The sequence below is a fragment of the Lepisosteus platostomus genome, chromosome 12, assembly GCF_059453375.1.
Source record: "Lepisosteus platostomus isolate fLepPlt1 chromosome 12, fLepPlt1.hap1, whole genome shotgun sequence".
NCBI lineage: Eukaryota > Metazoa > Chordata > Actinopteri > Semionotiformes > Lepisosteidae > Lepisosteus > Lepisosteus platostomus.
The window spans coordinates 45,087,506-45,095,336 of record NC_142622.1 but is presented as its reverse complement, the minus strand read 5'-3'; positions in this window follow the sequence as shown (position 1 = coordinate 45,095,336).

The window sequence follows — 7,831 nt, the reverse complement described above, 5'->3', positions numbered from 1 at the left end:
AATCACTGACAATCTAGTCCTTGAACTAATCACTATTGCCGGGAAGCAGCAGCTCTGTGGAAGTGAGGTAGGACTCGTGATACTGCTGTGTATCCAAGCATGATAAATGAGACGGAAGTCACGGCTCCCCCTCCTCGCAGCCGTCTCGATTTCACAAGAAGGTTTCAGATGTGAGGAAGTAAACTTGTGCACCCCTAACTGAGGGGTCCGCTACACTGCCATAGTTGGTCCTGAATTTAGGGACCCATGTTCCCAGAAGATAGAATGGTACTCTGATTTTTTTTTTTCCAGATCTGTTGCATCACTGAACAAACCACCTGTTTTACCAGTTAAGTTGTTACAAGTCTTGAGACACGGATGTTTGGGTCCTTCAAACCCTGCTGGCATGGGCTTTCAGGGCAGCACCACGGATGGGGACCCCTGACCTGAGCCAAACGACACCTTTCGGCACACACCTCAAGCGGTTAATACTCACTCTAGGGCACGTCCGCTTCATTGACTTTCAATTCACATTTTCATGTACTCGGGTGAATTTAAGACTTTTAATGAACCGATGTCTTACAGCGACGCATTTTTTCTGGACCAGCACCTCAATTAGAAAATATTAAATTCCTAAATGTTTTGATTTTAAAATAGTTGCAACATATTTGCTAGGTACCAAAGCAAATGCTATATTTAGCAAAATCGAAGAAATCCTCCACGATGCCTTGGAAAGATCTCTAGGCAAAGAAGGCGTTTTTGTGCTCGGCGAGGGAGCTCAGGTACCCGGATTTAGAATAATCTATACCGCATGCTCTACCTGCTTATTACTACAAGTGAAGACTCATGAAGACAAATTGACATTACTACATTGATAAATATTGATACATGACGGCTCTTTCCTAAAACAGTGTGTGGAGTTAGGTACCGGTATCTGCAATACTGGACGGGAGAGAACCAGGCTCACTCTCGGTCACTAGAGGGCACTGTGAAACCAGAAAAGAGGTCGACGGGTTTCTGGTTCAGTCTGTTCAATTTAACTTATTCAGCCCGCCTCTGTTTATATATAGCATCAACTGTATTTTTATGCTCAGAATAAAGCAATAAAGCATCTTATGGTAGATGTCCAATATAGTACCATTATTTAACTTGTTTTTGTTGAAGTTCATGCGTTGTTTTTTAGTGGACTGTTTAAATACCAGGTTTCAAGATCCGAGCTCTTAGTTGCATATATATATATATTATGCGCTTATTCGCATACCAATCCTATTCTTTACAATGCTTAAAATTTGTGGGACATTTTCTTTTAAACTGCAAAACGGGGACGGTTGATGTGAATGAGAAATTGCAGTGTCCGTAACCTAAGAACTTTATAGTACAGATAAAAGCAGGGGTCTTGAAGAATTGTTGCTAGTCTGCATAATAGTATATGGAGGTATGGAGGTTGTTCAGCCTGTTTTTGATTAATCACTGGGGGGGGAACAAATCTACCAATATGAAGTTATAAAGTGTAACAAATCTGCCCTCTTGAGTATTGTAATATTGCAGCATTTACTGCCTTCCTTGCTTTCTGCTTTCTAGTCAGACTCAAGCACATAAAATATCATGTCAATCTAAAAACCATCTGTTTACTTTTTGTCTAATTGCAGTCTGAAATTGTGCCTAATGTGAAGTGTTTTTTTGCACATACTGTATATACTGCATGTTCGAAGTAGAAACCATACAGATAAACAAGATAATTACGTATATTACTGGTTTCCTGTATATGAAAATGGTGTGGTAAATTTGTTTTAGACTTGGCCCGATTACTTCTCAGTGAGATCAGAAAGCCTACCAGTTAATGTGTTCACTGCCGATTGGAATACAACCGTGCAATGGACAGGACTCGAAATGATCAGAGACGATATATACTGTATGAACTGCAGACACCTTGTTCAGTTTACAGTGAAGTAATTTATTTGGCAGTGGCTGACAGAAGTATCTACCCAGTTTGTGCTGCAGGTATCCATTTGACACAGAAAGACACAAAAGGTATACAGAACAAGAAACTTGACACATTCCAGCATATCACCCAGAAGAAAGCTGTCTTGAGATGGTGCATGTGGCTTTAAACCTGAGATCTGATATCCTTGCTCATCCAGTCTGTAGAAGATTTGTTGTCAGCAAATATAAAATGATTTCTGTCCCTGCTGCATTCGGGTGCATTAACATCATCTTTGACAGATATGACCAGTTGATCAAGAGTGGAACAGGAAGAAGGGGAGGGTGCAGTCCCTGTAAGAAGGGAGATAGAGGGCAGAGATACCCCAGTTCTTAAGAAGTGGGACAATTTTCTTGCTCTAGCAGAAAACAAGGCTGACCTTGCAAGATTCTTTTCACAGCAGTTGATTGCGCAAGCGCCACACAGCATGGTCCTCGTTGTATCAGGAGCCTTCAGCAATGCCTGCCTGCCTGCCTTTCACGCTCTGACGGGGTCAGACACAACCTCATGTTTGGCTGGTCACACCAAGAGGTCCTGCTTCAGAGGCAATCACAAGCTCCTGGTAAATCTTGGTGTAGGCAGCGTCCGTGACCAAGCAGCCAGTGATGCAGAAGCATTTATCTGCGAAGTGCACCATGTGCAGCTGACTCATCTGTGGACAAGGCTCGATCAGTTCTGTTTGGTCAGGCTTGCACTCCAGAATCCCTCTCTCCAACAGACCGCACCCGGTCACTTCACATCGAGCATGCACACTTCCAGGCAGCAGTGTGGCGACAGGCTGATGTGCAATATCATTTGCTGCCATTTCCTGAGGCATTGGGATGGAGAAAGGAGGACGATGTGCTTGTTCATGTGTTGATGTTACTGCCATCAGTACCTGACACCTGTTTGGAGATAATTAGCTACACCTGCAAGAAGCAGTGCACAAGTGCTCACTGTAAATGCAGGAAGTCAAAGAGGCCTTGCACATCTGCTTGCAAATGCAACACAGATGATGAAATTTGCAGAAACATTTAAAACGTCAGTAAGACTGCTGTGTCATACTGTATTGCTACTTCAGATTGTTTGCAACTTTGTAACTGTATAACTACAGCAGTACACGATGTAAAACACACACACACACCCATTGCACAATGTGCATCTTGTTACTCAGTTTGCATAATTTGCCTCGTTTTTATTTTGCATGTACAGTTACTTGTGGGGGTGTTCTTTTTAAAAAAAAATAAGAAATGTAAAAGTTCTTTAGTTTAGAGACCCTAACTGTACAGTTAATTCAAAGAACAATTTTCAGTATGGAACATGAGAATACGATTGGTTCTTGCATTAAGAAAAGGTTCGCTTTCGGTATAATCTGCATTTGTATTTCGGTGTGGCAGCCATTTTGAACATTTAATCAGAACTCGAAAATGACAAAGAATTTCACGCGTCATGCTCAAAAATAGGATTCTACATGCCCAAATCCTTTAGAAACACCTTTCTGATCATTGCTAACATCGTTAGCTGACCACTTCTAAACTAGGCTTAAGTCTCAGAAATAGCACTAGTCTAGTATCAGGCTGAAAGTTTAAGAAATTATTCTAGCACTGGCCTGTCCGTAACAGTGGTTTGATCACTAGTCTAAAAGTGTCCAACACGTATACAAAATGAGCGGACAAGTGACTCCTAAAGCTGAAATCAGTCACTCCACACCATTTCCCTGCTGATATCGAAAAGCTGTTGCTCTCTCACCCAAACCTCAAGGACTTCTTTATGAGTTGATCCAGTATATGCACGTTCAGCCATTGCCAGATGAGATACTGAAATAGAACGGGTAACTCTATGACATTGCTGTTCTGCTTGAAAATGTATATATCTTAAAGGGAAATCGGATAAGTTGTCTTATTTTTCATCATTTTGTACCCAGGAGGCAATAAGGTTGAGTTTTATTTTTTACAGGCACAGCTCACCTTCTCATAACATCAGTCCCAACAGGCTAAGTGGTTAGCAACATATAATTACCTTTTCATACTGAAATGAATATTTTTAGATGGAATGTACTATATATATGTAAAGACCCTTACTGTTTACTGGGGGGAACGACACATCCCCCCCATGTGCTTGTTCTGTTTAAGATCCCAATACAAATAAGAGCCTAAGAGAAAGGAAGCACTTACCCGTGTTGTCATGGACAACTGAGGCTCCTCGAGTCTTGATTTCACATATTAAATGATAGGGGGCCTTTCAGCACAGCTAGTGCCTTTGGCTGTTAGCTCGGAGAGCAGAGGATCTCCTCCAGCTTCTTGAAGGAAGCCAGGGTGTCCACTATGACAACATAGATTAATATAGATTAATACCAACAAGTCTCCAGGACCTGATCGTATTCACAATTTCACTTAAGAAAAATAAGAGGGCATTTATATAAAGCTGTTGAAAAAACTCTTTCAAAAGTCACTATAGAAATTGGTGTTCCTATGATCTGGGAAGCATGTTTCTTGTACATTTGTCATGATACTGAATGCTGCATGTTCAATTGTTCAATATACTTTGTCTTGTACAGTATGTCCGGACCTGTGTATTACCTCTTGACAAATTGTGAACAATATTTAAAGTAAAAGAATGATTAAAGGCCAGAATTCGTTCATAGGTTATTGTCTTTTAGTAATATGAGATGAAAAGATGGATTTTATATTAATTTCCTTTTTGTGTTTATTCATTTCCTTTACATTGTGTTTATTCGCTACAGAGGTTCCTTCTGACAGTCATTCTGGTGTTTATGTGCAGCAATATTGAGTGATTTGCATGGATCTGCCTTTATTGCTTAGGTTTCCTAGGATACCAAACAATATCAGCTGTGGAAAAAAAACCTTTTGTTCACCACAAAGCCCTCCTCCCAGGCCTGCTTGTAAGATTCATCCTTTCTATGTTCTGTACAAGACCAGGCTCTCTGCAAAGGCAACATGTCCATTACAAAACCCAGACAGAAGGTTTTAACCTGCCACTGGAAAATTAAGATGCGAGTCAAAGGCAAGTCACCAATGCAGGTGTATCTTTGGTGTAATGCAACCTGGAACACTGCAGCCCCTGTTCTGCAGCTGCAAAAATGTTTTATTTTGAAGTTTTCCTCTCAAACCACTAGAGGGCATGAAGCTTATAGTCATACAAGTGTAAAGCATATGGCCGACAGGTACTGTGTAAGAGCCGTCTTACCAGAGCGGTGACGTCGCCACCCTTCCCTGTGATAGCAGGACCACAGCCCCCGGGCTGTGGAGAGATCTCTCTTTAGCTCACCGGGCTGGGTCCCTGCTGAGTGACGCGGGAGTCCCGGGTTCCAGCCCCTGAAGGTGTGGGGCCGACCTAAGGCGGCAAGGGCGCCCGCCTGAACCCCCGTTGCGTTACACAAGAAACCGTGCCACTGAACAGGCTGCCAGGGATGGTTGATTGTATAACCTACAAAAATCTGAATTTCAATCAATATCTTTTTTTACATGCCACCCAGGGATAGAAAAAGGTGTTACCAAGGGTCATCATTCATTCATTTAATTGGCTGTCCTGGGCAGTCGATGAGGTTTGTCTTTGATGAGATCAATATGGAGTTCACACAATTTTGGGAATGTCAAGAGCTGACTTTTTCACAAAGATTTCCGGTCGTGTCTGATACCGTTATGAGCTGCTTCTGTTCTCTTCTGGTGCAAGTGCTTTGGCAAAGCTGGAAGAAAAGTATCTTCCGAGGTGTTTTCTGTGTAATTCACTGTGTAATGTTCATCATTGCTCTCTGAGTGAAGTATTTCTGACGAGGAGAAGCAAGAATGCAGTGCATTTACTAGTGGAAAAAAAAACATGAAAATAGTACAAATTGGCAAGACAGAATGTAGTTACATGTGTGAGTGGTTTAAAGATTTGTTGTCACTTGACAGTTTAGTATGTGAATAAGTAAATTAATTAAAGACCATGTACAAATAGACTGTAACAATAAGTCAACTTCACTTGTCACTTGTTACACAGTATTTACTGGTCTTGGTCTTACTGCTGGCAGATACAGTATATCGGGTCAAGGCTTTGTAACGCAAAGACACTGAAGTGAAACCACAAGTAACTCTATTTGGCTCTGTCATCCAGATATTACACTATTAGCCAGACATAGTGGTGTAGTTACAACTTCTAAATTCAGATTCCATTGTATTCTGATAGTGTGTGCACAGTACAAGGTATAATAATTAGTATACTGTTTACCTGAGTTTTTATTTCCCCAAATAATTTTTATAGAAGTTATAAACATCCCCCTTATTACCTGATCTTAATGATAAACAGGAAAAGCTTTTTGATTGTCATCCATCTGATATCAGAAAGCTTCATCTTTTTGAGAGCCAGGAAATAAGTTTAGTGGTTAGTGTCTCATCTGTCAGTTTCACAAACTCCTACCCTTCTGCTCGCTAATATGCCAGGATTTCCAGTGGCATCAGATCATTGCAGTTTGGAAGCACTTCCTCGGCCTGTGTACATTGACATTACTGTCAACAAGCACATCTGAAGGAAGGGGAAAAGATTTCTGATTAGGTTATGCTTTTTATCACTTCTATTCTCTATTAAAAATGGACGTATCAGGAAGCATCTGCTGTGTTTAGAGCAATTTACATTAATTTCACGTCATTCGTTTTCGAAATGTCTTCTGGAGTGGACACAAAGACGCAAAGAGTTTTTATATTTAAATCAAAGTGTTCGAGGCTATTTTGCAGGAGGCAGAGGAGGGCTGGAGCAGGTTAGATGTCAGTTCAGATGCGGTGGTAGGGAGTGAGGCAGAAGAGGAGGCAGAGAGTCGGAGTGAAGATGCAGGTGAGTCAGAGGGCGAGACGGCAGACAGAATTAAAGATGGTGGCGGGGAGGGGGGCATTCCTTGTGAGCGAAGTGACACGAGTGTTTTAGTTTTATTGTATGTTTTGTCATTTGATCTGAGGTCTTCTGGTCACAATAAATTCAAATCTTTTAACTGAATTAAAAATCATCCCCTATTAAAGCAGGTCTGAAGCCTCAAAGGCAAGAGGACACAGATTTAGTCTGAAATACATTTTAATTAGATTTGAAATAACTTTACTAGATTCATAAAATTATTTAGTTTTTATTTGCCATTTTCTTGTTTGCGATTTTTCGGTCGATTTAAGCTTGCCATAGCCACCTGATTTCTATGACATCTCCAGGTCAAGAAGTGACTGCAGTTCAGTTCAGGCTTTCAGACAGCACACGACAGCAAAGCACATGAGGACATTGCAAATAACTCCAACCTACATGAAATTCAAATTTCAGGAGCTCTGAATGCATCTGAATGCATCACAAGAAGAAATAAAGACTCGCGTTACCAACGACCTTTAAGTGCCAGAGAAAACAAAAAGTCTGAACTCTTAAGGAAAATTAGGCCATTTATAGACTAAGCGTAGCAAGGCTGCAACAGATAAAGTAGATACAAAAATGTCCATTGATGAACCAGACTTTCCATTTACAGGTCACTGTACCTCCAGCAGTCTGTGCCAAACAGGCTAAACCTAATGGGATTAAAGATGCAGCGTTTGTCAATGTCTCATCAGTTAGTCTTGTGGTACACCAGTGAAAGAATAGCTTCAACAGTGCTGGATGAATGGTGAGTGAATGCAGTATTATTTATTTCCTCATTGCCTGTCACTCAAGCTGAATGAAATTAAGAAGTCTGTTGATATAAGGTATGAATCTTAATTAGTTCAGCATTTAAAAACAATTTCAATAAATTGTTTCAAAAACATCTTGATAACTCAGATGTCATAAATATACTAGTTTAGTATTCTAAACCATTATGAGTTTCTATTGATGGAATAGTTCTCGGTTCTTTTGAAATCTTAATGTTTCTTTAATTCAGTGAAAACACAT